Source organism: Mustela erminea, chromosome 3, assembly GCF_009829155.1.
Source record: "Mustela erminea isolate mMusErm1 chromosome 3, mMusErm1.Pri, whole genome shotgun sequence".
NCBI classification, from domain to species: domain Eukaryota; kingdom Metazoa; phylum Chordata; class Mammalia; order Carnivora; family Mustelidae; genus Mustela; species Mustela erminea.
In genome coordinates, this window is record NC_045616.1 from 103,074,106 (window position 1) to 103,089,166 (window position 15,061).

Below are 15,061 nucleotides of genomic sequence, written 5' to 3' on the forward strand. Positions count from 1 at the left end.
TTAGTAAATGCCATTAGGGCAAATGAAGCTTTGGGTACTAGACTTACTTCTCTGGGTTCTCATTTTTTAGTATATGGTGGTCAGCTAAGTCTTCACTCTCTTATTGGCTCTTTGGTGCTTTCAAGATATTTTTATATGCCATATAGCTTTTTCAGTTGTCCTCTGTGGAGTTTGATTCTAATTAACTGGCTCCCTACATGGTGCCTCATGTAAGCTTCACACTAGTTCTATTGGGTATATAGGATAATTTACATCATATATACATAATTTGATCCTCAAAAGAAGGCTATAAGGTATCATGCACTGTCCACTTGCCAGTTGTGAGAGCTTGGGCAAGTCAGTCTACATCTTTGTGCAATAAGGCTAATAATAGTACCTATCTCCTGAGTATGTTGATATGAAGGACTCAATTAAGGCAGGTATATACTAGTCTTGTTGTCAGGTGAAGACACTGAGACACTGGGAGTTGATTCCATGTGTCCCTATCCCAAGATGGTAAGCAAATGGTATGGAGCACCTCCCGTGGGCCAGCCTCTTCCCTAAAAGCTGGGGATGCTCCCATCTATAATGCCAATGTGGCCCCTTTCTCAGACAGCCTAAAAAGCCCAGAACCCAGCTCAAAGGCTGTGACTTTATTCCCAAAAAGGGCAGCTCACCATGGAGAGGTGGTAGAAGACTGCCCTGGAGGGAGCCTCACCTCTGACTTACAAAGCACAGTCTTACAAAGGCTTTTGCAGATGGAAAGGCTGAGTGAGGGTGTTTAAGGTAGGGGGATCAATGTAGGGAGCCCGTCAGGGCACACAGACCTCTCCCCCTCTTTCTCTGTCTGGGGAGGAATGCAACCTTCACCTGTGCTTTCCATCCAAGTGCTGAAGTAGCATTCTTGTTACAAGGAAGTAGGTCACATTTCCAGTCCCCAAAAAGGAAACCGCTACCTCCATTGTGACAGGGTGTGAAACAACAGGCTCGCCTGCCTCCCCCATGTGCCTTTCTGGGGTCTACGCTCTCTGAGGTCTGCTGTTCCCAGAGCAGATTTTTCTCTTCCTGCTGGGTGTGGGAGCAATACAGAATTCATTAGCAGCCCTTGACTTGCCCTAACAGAGGTGGGGGTGCAGTGGAAAGAGCCTGCGGCTTGTGTGAGCACCTCAGCCCACCCTCTGGCCCAGCTGACTCATAGCAACTGGGAGGTGGCTTTCCTCCCAAGAAAGCTCAGTCCAGGAACCTTGCAAGGAAGTGTCACCACAAGCTCCACCTTTGCTAGGATCTACTTGCACACACAGAGCTTTATCCTTCCTTTGAGGGGTACAGGGACTCTGGGAACATCTCTGGTGAGAATAAGCCTACGCCTGGTGTCCAGCCACACTGGGGACCCATGGTCATGGGCTCTGTGTTGCTTGCACAGAGAGCTGGAGCTTCCTGGAGGTATCATGGGAATTACTGAGCCAAGTGAGGAGCTGAACCTCCAAATGTCAGATTGAAACTAAGGATGCCAAGTTCTCCACAGAAGCCTTTGATACAGTAGAAATGGTGTGGATTTGGGGACAGATTGGTGCAGTGGGCAGAGCTATCTGAAAAGGGCCCCAGGATGTTGTTCTGTGTTTTTCAAGCAATGAGCTGTCAAGGGACCATTTGATCCCATGGGCCAACAGCTCCTTCCTCTTCCCCACCACCAACCAAGGGGAACTGTAATATCCTGTTGGCCCCCAAAGGCTTCAAAGACAGCATCCCCAACAACCCCTGTAAACAGCCGACACCCCCACTCCACTTGGCCAAATCCGAGTAGCCTCCAGTTCCGCACTGACTTGGCCACTCTCTCATGTCTGCACTTCCAGAGGGAGAGCTGAAGAGTTCCCTCCACTCGACTAAGAGCAAGGACATGGGACATGAGACTTCTGGCTCAAGAGCTTTCAGGCAGGGTCCCTTCCCACTCTGAGCCCTCCAGGCTGGGAGAATCTTGCTTTCCTGTTTTCCTACCTTAGGTGTAGAGGGAATGAACCCCTGGGTGTGGAAAGTCCCATCCCGAAATGGTTCCAAGTGGGCCAGGAACTTCCACCTGTTGTTCTGCCAAACTTCATTCCTGTATTAGTTTCCTGGAACTGTTGTAACAAAGTGGGGCAAACTTGGTGGCTTAAAACAACAGAGGTTTATTCTCTCATACTCCTGGAGGCTGCAATCCAATATTGAGGGTTGGCAGGGCTGGGCTCTCTCAGAAAGCTCTGGGGAGGGTCCATCCCCTGCCTCTCTCCTAGCTTCCAGGGCTGCCAGCCATCCTTAGCATTCTGTGGCTTGTGGCCACATCACTCCCATCTCTGCCTTCATCTTCATGGGACCTTCTCTGTGTGTCTGTCTCCTCCCCAGTGTGTCTCTTATAAATATGGCACTTGACATTGTGTTTAGGGCCCACCAGATAATCCCATAGGATTTCCTTTCAAGATACTTAGTTATATTGGCAAAAACTCTTTTCCCAGATAAGACCACATTCACAGGTTCTGGGGGATAAGACATGGACGTATCTTTTGGGGATTACCATTCGACCCACTACAGTCCCCTCCCAATTTCTCCAGAAGATAAACCTGGCCTTATTACTTCACCACCAAGAGAGGTAGGAGAGAACACTTGCCAGGCACTTCTACATTCATGTCTTAACTCTTCATCCAACATCTCACCAGCCAAGTAGTCTCACCTCTTACTCTTCTTTCCAGATAAAAAATAGAGACTCAGATATGTTCAGCAACTTGCCCAAGCCACACAACTAGGTAATAGCACAGGAATATCAGACCTCGTGCCTGTCTGTGTCATGCAAATGGATGCCACCTGGGTCTCCCCCTGTCATGCACCAGGGTTTGGGACAAATCCTACAGCATCACATGGAATGGGTTAAGGACAATGCTTTATTGGAGAAAGGGGGCACTCACACAGGACAAGGGTCAGCAAGAAGCAAGGACACAGGGAGCCTCTAAGCCTCCCTAAAGCCTCACAGAGGAGGGTCAGGACCAGAGCACCACTGTGATGCTGGGTATACTGGGGCAGGTCCTGCCATCCCAGGACCTCCATTCAGTGGCAGGAGCCTCAGTGTCTAACCTCATGGCAGGTGGTCTCATGAAGAAGAATCTACAATGATGAGGGGGAAATAACACCATGGTGGGGGTGGGGCTGTGGGTGCAGCTAGAAGGAGGAGATGTGTCTGAGGATGGAGGTCAGAGAGCTGGAGGAGAGCAGGCTGAGGAAGAACCATGGGAGTGTCCGTACCTCCTCTGTGGGGGATGGACAGCCATCACAGAGCTGAGCGCCAGTTGTGGAAAGATTGCCTTGACTTCTCAAAAGCTCTTGCTGTGGGAGGAGATATCAGATAAGCCCAAATTGAGGGACATGGTACCAAATAACTGGACTGTACTTCTCAAGATGCCACTGTCATGACAGAAGACGACAGACAGACCAAGGAACTATTCCAACTTAAAGAGACTAAAGGGGTACCATAGTGGAGTTTGATGCATGCTCCAGACTTTTCTTTCAGGTCAATAAGGCAGAATGTGAATAAAGTCTGTAAATTAGCTAATAGTATGTTTTTAATCATCATACTATGGCTATGTAAGAGAGTGCCCTCATTTATAGGAAATACCCACTAGAGTACTTAGGGGTAAGGGGGCATCATGTCTGCAACTTATTCTTGAAGGTTTTAGAAAAAATTGTGTGTGTGTGAGAGAGACGTTGTTGTAGGGAATCAAGTGAAGAGTGTACAGAAAGTCTTTGTACTGTTAACAATTTTTCTGGTAGTCTAGGATTTATTTGGGAATAAGCGGGTAAAAGAAAAAGGTGAGGCTGCCACGTGGAGACCGGGCTACACAGTAGAAGCTGGGAGCATGAAGAGGAGCTGTCTGCCAAGCAGGAGCCAGAATGGTGGTGTGGACCACTTGGTAGTCACAGTGAAGGAGCTGGGGGAGTAAAAATATATTCTGAAGGCAGGGACATCAGGGTTTGCTGATGGGTTGGAGTTGGGGGCTGAGAGAGAAAGAATAATCAAGAACTTTTGGGGACACCTGGGTGGCTCCGTAGGCTAAGTGTCTACCTTCTGTTCAGGTGGTGATCCTGGGGTCCTGGGATCGAGTCCCACATCAGACTCCCTGCTCAGCGGAGAGCCGGCTTCTGCCTCTCCTGTCTCTCCCTCTGCCCCACCCCATGCTCTCATGCTCTCCCAAATAAATAAAATCTTAACAACAACAACAAAAGACCTGTCTGCTGAGTGGATGGGAAGGGCTGGGGGGTGGGGTGCAGCTTAGGGGGGAACATCTAGAACCTGTGACCAACAATAGCAAGGGCACTGAAGCCTCAAATGCTATCTCCAGAGCTGATGTCATGCGGTTGGGGTTCAATGCTGTAGAAGTGAAGAAGCCCATACAGGAAGTCAAGGTAGGGAAGGAAAAGAGGTGACAGGTGTCTCCGCTATTTAGAAGTTACTTGGGGGAAGAAAAGGAGTTTCATTTTAGCCCAAGGGGTGAGTGATTTACCATGACTTTTTATTGAGTGCTTCCGATGTACCAAGCACACAAGGCATTTTAGATGCATTATCTTTTCTTCCCATAATAGCCTTGTGAGATGAGCATCATCTAAAGTGTGACACCACTAAGGCTTGGGAGACGTGAAGTGACTTGCCCAAGTTCACACAGTCAGGAAGCAGGACAGGCTTTTGAACCTGGTGCATCCCCCTGGAGAAAATCTGCCTGGGAGTTCCTGTTTGCTGTCACATGTTGCCCTTCTCTCCCACAGACTGAGGTCTCACCTCTTTGAAGGGAAGCCATGCAGCTGTTTTTTCCTGACAGCTGGGAGGCTGTCTCTGAGGGAGGAAGCATTTTGTTGACTATCCAGCCCCTTCCAGGAAAGAGCCCCTGAATTTCAGGATTCCACCCACCCACCTCCTCTGACATGCAAAATTAGACCTGGCCGCTCCCAGAGAAAACTCTTTGGCTCCCTGCATTCCCCATTTCTCCTTCTCTGAAAACAGCTCTGAACAGGGTGGGGTTCAGCATCCTCCGGCCCTGATGATCCACTCCCTGGATGGGTGCCCACGCACCCTCTCCATACTCCTAGCTGCTATTCACAGAAACCAATAGCAGTCTCTAGGAGTCATCAAGAGCCTGCTGGGTGCCAGGCTTTCTCCATACATCATGGCCCATTCCCTGGTAAGACTGACATTCCCATCCTTGTTTTCAATATGGGGAGTCTGAGGCTCAGAGGGGTAAAGGAACCTGCCCAAGGTCACACAGCTGGGTAGTAAGTAGCTAAGTCAGGATCCAGCCCACCATGCATCCCAGTGCCAGGCACAGGGCTGTGCAAACTGTACTCAGTAACAATGACTTTTTGAACAGACTCAAGCCCATCTGAGGGGCTGACCACAAAGCTTCACCCTGCCTCTGTGCTTCAGGGTCACAACACAGGCCAAGCTGAAAGCCACAAAAGGTTTTGTTCCCCTGGCGCCAGACCCTGCTGCTAAGCTGTGGGTTTCCCACATCCATCCCTTGTGCCTGCTTTCTGGGCTCCTGCCTCACCCCATCACACCCGGCCCTGCCCAAGCAGAGACCAGGCCCTGAAAACGCTCTACTCCTGGTCCCACCTCAGGTCTGCTTCTCCCATCAGCCGCCCTGGGCCTGGAAAATGGAAGGAGTTGGAGGCAGGGGCCAGTAGGGTGGGTGGGTGGGTGCGGCTGGGTGCGGCTGGGTGCAGCCAGGCCAGAACAGAACTACTTCTCAGAGAGCTGAAAGGCTTGGCATTCTTGCTGCTTTAGGCCCAGAGGCATTCCTCCTCATGCTGCACTGCCTAGAAAAACAGGTCACTTTGTTCAATTCAATAGCTAGGTACCAAGTGTCCGCTGCATTAGTCAAGACTGGCAGACTGCTGTGACAAATAGCCCCTCATCTTGGTGGTTTAGCACGATCGAGTGTGTTTAGATTTTTGTTTCGTTTTTCTCTTTCTGCATTTTTCCTGGGAATTACGTTTGGAAACCCCAGCAAACAATTTAAAAGTGGGATAGAGCAGGGGCACTTGGGTGACTCAGTCAGTTGAGCGACTGACTGACTCTGGATTTTGGCTCAGGTCATGATCTCAGTCAGGGTCATGAGATTGACCCCCAAGAGGGGGCTTGTGCTCTGCACAGAGTCTGCTTGTTCTCTCCCTCTGCTCCTCCCTGCTGCTTGTGAGCTCTCTCTCTATGTATCAAATTAATAAATTTTTTCAATCTTTTTTTTAAAAAAGTAGGGCAGGACAGGTGAATGAAAGAAGAGTAGAGAATGTGGATAATGTTTGAAGCTGAATGATGGATGGCTGAAGTGGGTTATTAGACTAGGTTTTCTTCTTCTTTTGTATGTTTGAAACATTTAATGGGTGTTTATGTCTCACTCCTGCAAAGCCCAGTGCTCACGCTCCCGGTCCCTGTCTCTCCTTTCCCCTCCAATGGTTGCTTCGGGACACAGGCTGTTGCATCTGTGGCTCCTCTGCCATCTTGTGGTCTCAAGATCATTCTGGAGTCATCCAAACAGGAGAGTGAGAGAAGAAACAGAAGATGGCAGAGCCCCTACTTAGTGCCTCAGGGTGAAGTGCTGTGTCTGCCTTCTGCTGAGCATATTGCCTTGGTCACATGACCAGCAAGGGTTGCTGGGAAATAAGTTTCGGGCTGGGCAAGTACTTCCTAGCACCATGGCTGTGAGGGGAACTTGAGCCCTGATTGGTGAGCTGATCATCTTGGCTCCACCCATGTGTGTTGGGTGTAGCCATGTCAAGGGTGATGCCCAAGGGTGTGGCCTGGTCTGTGAACAGATTAAAAAAGGATCTATAAGAGGCTTGTAAGGATGAGCTGGTGAGTTTTGCTGCAAAGCTTCCCGAGCTTGTTGCATGACATGTCTATAAAATTGTCTTGGCTCATGGAGGGAGGGAAAGTGGTGGGGAAAAAACCGATAGTCATCAGAGCTCTCTGGGCATCTGTCCTTCAACATACTCAGGCGTCCATCTTCTTATATGAAATGTGACAAAGGAATCATTTTGCAAAATAGTACCATGGGGAGAATTGGGATAAAAATGGCAAATCTGCAAGGGATTTCAGAATTATTTCCTGCAATTGCATGTAAATCTATTGTTATTTCAATAAGCATGTCAGTAAAACGGGGCAGTGGCAAAGGAGAGACCCTAGAGGAACCCAAGGTACTGGAAGCAGTCCAGGATGGGCCCGGGGCCCTATCTCTAGTCTCTGCCCCTTCCTCAGGCCCCAAAGTGGTTGCTCCAAAGTCAGGATCTGCCCGACTACTCTGTTGCCCTGCGTACCTCTCTGTGATTTTTAAGATGAAGTCCATTGTCTGTTACCATATATCGGGTTTGACTACTTCCCAGACCATTTCTCTATCCTCTCTATCCTCTGTCATCCTCTTTTATCCCTACTGCATACACACACACACACACACACACACACACACACACACACACAGACACACGCACACGCACACACCGCTCAATCACTCTGAGCCCTTAGTTGTTCTCCAAACTCACTGTGCTTTCCACTCCCTTGGTTTTTACCATGTGCTTTCCCTTTGACCCCCACCTCACACATGGCAAACTCCTTCACATTTTCCAAGACCTCTGGCCCTAACTACTTTATGTGCATCCTAAACTCAGCATTCAATTATCTACATTAGTTTGTGGCCTTTCTCTTTTGCTGGACTGTAATCTCCTTGAGTGCCAACACCATGACTCATTCATTTTGATGTCCCTAGTTCCCAATATAGGGTCTGGCAAGGACTAGTTCTCACTAAAATGTTAATGGTTGACTAAATGGAGAAGTGAGTGACTAAAACAGGAAAAGGGGGAAGATAACCCTATGACCCCTGCCTAACTACTAGGATTGTTGTCAAGCTTAAAGTAAAAATGGGCCTATGGGGTCACTCTTATGCTGCTACTACTATTCTCCCTGACTCACCCCCATCCCACTACCTACCCCCTGCTTCACTTAGTCAACCCAACAGAACCTTCTAGGCCCTGGCCAGGCATCACAGTATAGGGGAAGGCAAGGATACTTGCAATTAGGGAGACATGGGGTTAGAGCCTGCCTGCTGACTTCTAGCTGTGTGTTCTTGGATCATTGAGCTCAACTCTCTGAGGCTTAGTTTCTTCTGTAAAATCACCATTCCTCCCACGGTTGATAGGAGGAGTACAAGACAGATTTATATAAGAATTCCTGGTACAACTCAATGAATGTCTGTTCCTATCCCACAAAGCCCTCTCCTCTTGCCTACCAGCGAACCTTCTTTTCCTTTGAATCTTTTTTTTTAAAGACTTAATTTTTTTAGAGTGGTTTTAGGTTTACAATAAAATTGAGAGGGATATTCAGAGATTTCCCGCATGAGTACAGTCTCCCCCATTATTATTTTTTTTTTATTTATTTGACAGACAGAGATCACAAGTAGGCAGAGAGGCAGGCAGAGAGAGAGGGGGAAGCAGGCTTCCTGCTGAGCAGAGAGCCCGATGTGGGGCTCGATCCCAGGACCCTGAGATCATGACCTGAGCTGAAGGCAGAGGCTTTAACCCACTGAGCCACCCAGGCGCCCCTGTATCCCCCATTATTAAGATCACTCACCAGAAGGGTATATTTTTACCAAGAATGAGCCTACATTGGCATACCAACATCATCCAAAGTCCACAGTTTACCTCAGGGTTCTTTCTTGCTGGTGTACATTCTATGGGTTTGAACACACATATAATGACATGTATCTGTCATTGTGACAGTCTATAGAGTGTTTTCATTGCCCTCAAAATACCTCTGTATGCTGCCTGTTCCCCTCCCTCACCCCTGCCCCACCACCCCTTTCCCACTCCTGCCACCCACTATCTTTCACTGTGTCTGTAGTCCTGCCTTCTCCAGAACATCATAGAGTCGGAATCTTATAGTATGTAGACTCCTCAGACTGGTTGCTTTCACTTAGTAATGTGCATTTAAGTTTACTTTATGCCTTTTCCTGGTTCAATAACTCATTTCTTTTTAGGGCCAAATAGTATTTCATTGTCTGGATTTACCACAGTTCCATTATCCATTCACCTACTGATGAAGAACATCCTGATGGCTTCCAGGTTTTGGAAATTATGAAACAAGTTGCTATAAGCATCTATGTTTGGATCTCTGTGGAGACAGAAGTTCTTAATTCTTCAGGTCAGTTCCAGGAGTGCAGTTGCTAGATGCTGGGGTAAGAGTACAATCGCCAAATTGTCTTCCAAAGTGGCTGTACTGTTTTCACACTCCCGCCCTCCATGAATGAGGGTTTCCCTTTGATGCTAGTGAATGAATGCCGAGCACGACATTGTCCAAGGATGTTAGCCCACTCCTCGGGTGGATGACTAAATCCTGGAAAGCAAAGCCTGAGGGGCATAGTTCCTTTGCAGCCAAAGCACTCCAATCAGCAAGAAGTACACACAGGGAGCTTCAGTGGCAAGTGGAGCTATGGTCATGATCATCTCCCCCTTTCCTAAGGAATGCCCTGAAGATTCATGGTAAAAAGACAACAAGCTACCCCTTTTGAGCACCTACTGTATGCTTTGCATTTTACATATATTTTCTAATTTAATCCTAACTACGATATTTTAAAGGAAACACTCTCATTATCACTATTCTAAAATCACCATTACTTATTTTTTAAATAAATGAGAAGTCTCATTCCATCTCTATCCCTAGCCACCCTCCTTCAAGGAATCCTTTTTATTAGTTTCTGGTGTATCTCTCCAGAGTTTTTTAATGTCGATATAAAAACATATTCTTAAGCCCTCCCCACTTTTCTTTTCTTTTTTTTTTTAAGATTTTGTTTACTTATTTATTTATTTGTTTGTTTGTCCGAGAGAGAGCAAGCACAAGCACGCAAGAGCACACAACCAGGCAGAGTGGCAGCAGAGGCAGAGAGAGGCAGGCTCCCCATCAAGCAAGGAGGCTGATGAGGGACTCGATCCCAGGACCTTGGGATCATAACCTGAGGCGAAGGCAGTGGCTAAACCGACTAAGCCACCCAGGCGTCCCTTCTCCCCCCTTTCCTTATACAGAAAATGTGTACGTCCTACTGTCCAACACTTAGTTTTATTCACCCTATAATTTTTTGTGAAATTTTTCTGTATAATATACAAATAATTTCCTGATTTTGTTCTATTGGGTGGGGGTATCATAATGTATCTAACCAGACCCCTGTCAAAGGAATTTTAGGTTGTGGAAACTGAAGCCCAGAGTGGGGAACATTCTTGCTCAGGGTCACACAGCCAGGAAGTAGAAGGAAGGGCTTGTTCCCAGGTCCTCCCCTTCTCTTTTTTCCCCCTCTTACCTAGAGAAGCTTTGCTACATCTCCCTGGAAAACAGAAAGGAGAGAAGAGTTGTAAACTCTCCTTGTTCTATGGGAAGGGCCTCTTTCACGGGACAATTCCCCTGGCCTAGGAAGCCAGCTCCAGCCACTCAGAAGTGTTTGAGGAAGGATAAGACCCTGGATCCCAGCATCACCTCAGTGGCCAGGGATGTTGGTCCTGGAAAGACTGCCTGGATCACCATTCTGGCCCTGTCATTGAGCAGTTCTATGACCTTCACCATAAGATTTCACCTCTCTGAGCCTCAGCTTTCTTATCTATAAAAGATGGGGATAACAGTTGTATTAGTCAAGATTCTCCATAGGAATAGAACCAGTAGAAGACAGATACAGATATGTCTCCTGTATATATAAATATATCAGAGAGAGAGAGATCTATATATACCTAGAATCCATAAGGCAGGCCAACAACGGGCTGGAAATTCAGGCAGGATTCCTATATGACTATCAAGGCAAAATTCCTACTTTTTTGGGAAACCTCAGTTTTTGCTCTTAAGGCCTTCAATTGATTGGATGAGGCCTACCCACATGAGAGAGGATAATCTTTTTTACTTAAAGTCAACTGATTACAGGTCCCAACCACATCTACAAAATACCGTCACAGCACTGTCTAGTTCATGTTTGCCTAACAACTGGACACCACGGCCTAGCCATGTGGGCACATAAAAGTAATCATCCCAATAGAGCCCAAAGGAGAGAAAGCTTGAAAATACTGGCCTGCTGTCAGTATTGTTAGCTGAGCCCCTGCTGGTGTCTCAGTGTTAGAAGAAGCACGAGAGCAGTTAGGCATGAAAAAGCACGAGAGCAGTTAGGACGGTGCCTCCTGAGCCCAGCCTGGGGGACATAAAGATGATGAGTCCGCCCACTCTCAAGGAGCTCACAGACCAGGGGCTGTGGAGACAGAAATGCAGACAATGAAAGCTTCTGCCAGATGGGATGCTGAAGGCTGTGGAAGCCCAAGGGCGAGCAAGGGAAGGCTTCTTGGAGAAGGTGACCAAAGTAATTTGTCTTAAGGGTTCAAGCAGAATTAGCCAAGGGAGAAAAGAGCAGGCAGAAGGCAAAGGAAAGTTCCAGACAGAGGAGCAGCCTGCACAGAGGCACAGAGGTGTGAGAGAGGCAGGAACTGGTGTGAGGAGCGAGCCCCCAGTGCTGGGCCCGGAGAGAGGTGGACCCATCACAAGGGGCATCATGGGCCTTCCTCCCCCCGATTGATCCGGATCATCAGTCGGGATGACTTGGATGAGCACTTGCTATGCGCTTGGCACTGTGCCTGAATCCCTGACGTGTACCCTCGTAGCTCTCAGGGGAGGTCGGTGCTGTTACCAGGTGAGCTGATTATCATCACGCAGAGGAAGCAGCAGGCTGAGATGCAAGCCCCGACAGCTGGCTCTGGAGCCCAGCAGGGGTGACACAGCCTCAGGGAGGCCAGGAAGGGCTGCTGGGATGTCTAGGGGGCGGGGGCAGTTCAGGCTTGTTGCATCTGAGGCGATGGGGACAGCCAAGTGGGGGTCAGGAGTGTGAGTGCTGAAGACAGGCCCTTACACCCACACTCCCAGGCAGTGTCATGGGGGCACACACCAGGCTAAGCATTCTACATGAAGCAACCCTTTAAATCCACTCAGGCACCGCTCATTCATTCTGTCACCCCCAGCATCTGCCTCTGATTCCAATGTGTGTCCCCTACTCCTGCCACAATGGCTCTAAAACTCCCTTGGCCATGAGCTGCGCACCCCAAACCCTGATTCCTGTTTTTATCAGCCATTCTTTCCAGATTCTCTGCCCTCTAGCCCTTCCTCCCCGACCCGCATTCCCTAGAGGCTTCCTAAGCCCCAAAGGCCACAGAGGATGAATGACATCATCTGTGCTCTGGACCTCGCTGGGCCCAATTATCAGGCTATAAGTGGAAACGCCCTACATTTTCCCACAGGAAAGTGGCCTCTTCACTCCTGACCCTGCATGCTTCTGGGGATCTTGGCAGAGTCCTTCAGTTCCTGCCTAAGGAGAACTGAGCCCTCTCCCCATGGACCTGCCTGCCACTCAGGTATCTTTTATCCCCTGTAGACCCTGTCAGCGTCTTCCAACATGGGGACACCACAGCTTTCCACAGAAGGGACACAACGCCATGCAGTCATTAAAACCAGTAGTTTGGTTTTAATCGGCCTGAATTCATGTCTAGCTCTTCCTCTTTCTTCCCACCTGTGTGAACTTGGACAAGTAGCTTCCTGGCTCTGGGATTCTATTGTCTCATTTTTAAGTTGGGAATAATAAAAGACATCTTCTCATTAAATCTCTTAAACAGCCTTCCAAGGTATAAGCATTGTCCCCATATTATAGACGAGCAACCAGACATAGGGGAAATCAGACATTTGCTCAAGGCCACTGGTTAGTAAGTAGCGGAGCCAGGCAGGGCCTAGATGAGAGCCCCTGTGGTCAGGAGAGCATTGAACCACCAAAGAGCAACCCAGAAAAGTTGGGAAGGCTTCCCATAGCTAGCCATGCTTAAAATGGGGCTTGGGTAGAGCAAGGTCAGGTCAGGGGGCACCCAGGTTCCAGAACCAGCATGGTCCTCGCTAGCAGTGGGGCAGGGGAAAGTGAATTTCTCAGGACTCCGCTTTCCCAGCTGTAAATGGGGATGGCAGGCCCCACCGCAGAGCTATCCTGAAGATCACGAGAGGGAACGGCCCACATCTCCACTATTCCTGTGTTGCAAGCCAGGTTGTAGTACACCCACATCTCCCCCGCATGAGTCACTAATCGTTTTTTCTTTAAATGGATCATAATATATCATGCAAACATATTTATTGGGAAATTATTGAATCTAATTTCTTATCACCACCTTAAAAAGAAAACGGGGCACATTTGCCGTAAATAGAAGGCATTTATACAGCGAAGTGGAAACCAGGCTCTGCACCTGCAGACAGGTGTCTCAGTGTTAAAGACGCACTTCTCCCGATCTGCCTGCCCTGGGCACACCTCCCACTTGCTAGAATGGGTTCTCTAAGGCCAGGTTGGGGACCTTCAGGACATCTTGTCACCTCCCTTAAAGCACACAAGGGATGTCCAGGGTTGGTGCTCAGTAGGTGCTCAGGAACCTGAGCTCCTTTCTCTGCCCTCACTCTTCCAGAAACAGACACCTCACAGGAAGAAACGGGCACTCCCTCCTCCAAAGAATAAAGCAGCAATAGCTAGAAACTCCAGTTAAACTCGTGCTCTCTCACCATCATCGATGACTGCCTTGAAAGGGCACTGAGGTTTGCTGCTAGCAATGACTAAACATGGCATGTGGTAGGGAAGCCTTGCCCATTGCCCCCAGCAACCGTCTGCAGCCCTCTGACACGGGAGCTGTACCTTTGCTGAGAGTACCAAGAACCTGCTGAGCTCTAAGACCTCTCTGGCGCCCTATTGCCCAAAAGAAGACGTCTTCTTCAGCCTTCCAACAGCACTCTCTTCATTCTCCGGTGCTTTCTCTGCCACGTTCCCTAGAATCTGAGTCCTCTTTTGGCTGTACTGTAGCTCGCCTGAATGCTGCTGGACAAGGCATTCAAAGTCCTGGAGATCCAGAGCCCAGGGAGAGAAAGAACCTCCACTTCATTGGCTTGTCTCTGGGCCCTAACACCAGATGTCCTCAGGTGGCACTGCTTCTGCTTCCCAGGGGATCCCTCAAGAGCAACTGAGCTCCTTCGGCAACCTTAGCATGCACTTTCTCAGTCCGTACTAGTTTGCCCAGCATGCCTTCCTGCCTCCTGCCAAAGGCTTCTGCAGTGCTGTCCCCACTGCTCAGAGTGCTTTTCTTGCACCTACGGGCCCAATGACCTCCTTTATGGTCAGCTGTCAATTCAGGGACACCTCTTCCAAGAAGCCTTCCCTGACTTCACCCCAGCTCAAGTCCCTGTTACTGCTCTGGCAGAAACAAGTGCCTCCTCCAAGCATCTCTCTGATTACTTGAGCTCCAGTCCCACCCCTAGGCTTCATGTGGCTGGGAGCTATATCCCTTTCGTTGTTCCTGGGGCCCCAGCACCTCATACAGAGCCTGGTACAGGGCAGGAGCTCAAGAAATGGATACTGTTATTAGTATATTAGCCAATCTGGGGGTAGGACCTGATGCACTCTTCCCCCCATCTCTTGCTTCTGCTGGCACCCCTACAAGGCATGTCCTTCCCTTTCCTCTCCCCTGAGATACTCACCTCCCATCCAACACCATTCACAAAGCCATTCTTCTCTTTGGATCCTCACAGCTACCTTGTAAGGCTGGTGGCACAGATTATCACCACATTTCAGATACAGAACCTGAGGCCCAAGGAGGGAACGTGACTCGTTTGAGCTCTTGCAGCTGAGAAATGGCTAGATCTTGAGGCAGCTGTGGTCTTCGGACCTCTAGTGTGAAACTCAGCCCGGTTTAGGGGTTCCTCTCCCATTGTTCCAAATCAGCGCTAGGATTCCAATATACCATTTATCTTGGGCCCAATTCATGGCACAGGCTGACGGACTGTACCTCATGTCTTCCTAATTGCAACCTATGTGTCACCATACCCGTTTTAAGAGATAAGAGAGGGGCCCTCGGGACTGAGCAACCTGCCTGGATCATATGGCTACTGAGACAGCCTGGATTCAGACCCAGGTTGGAGAAGCTGTGGTGTGATCTACTCTACTGTGGTGACTTCTACTCTCCCCTCCTCCTGGAACCAGCAGCC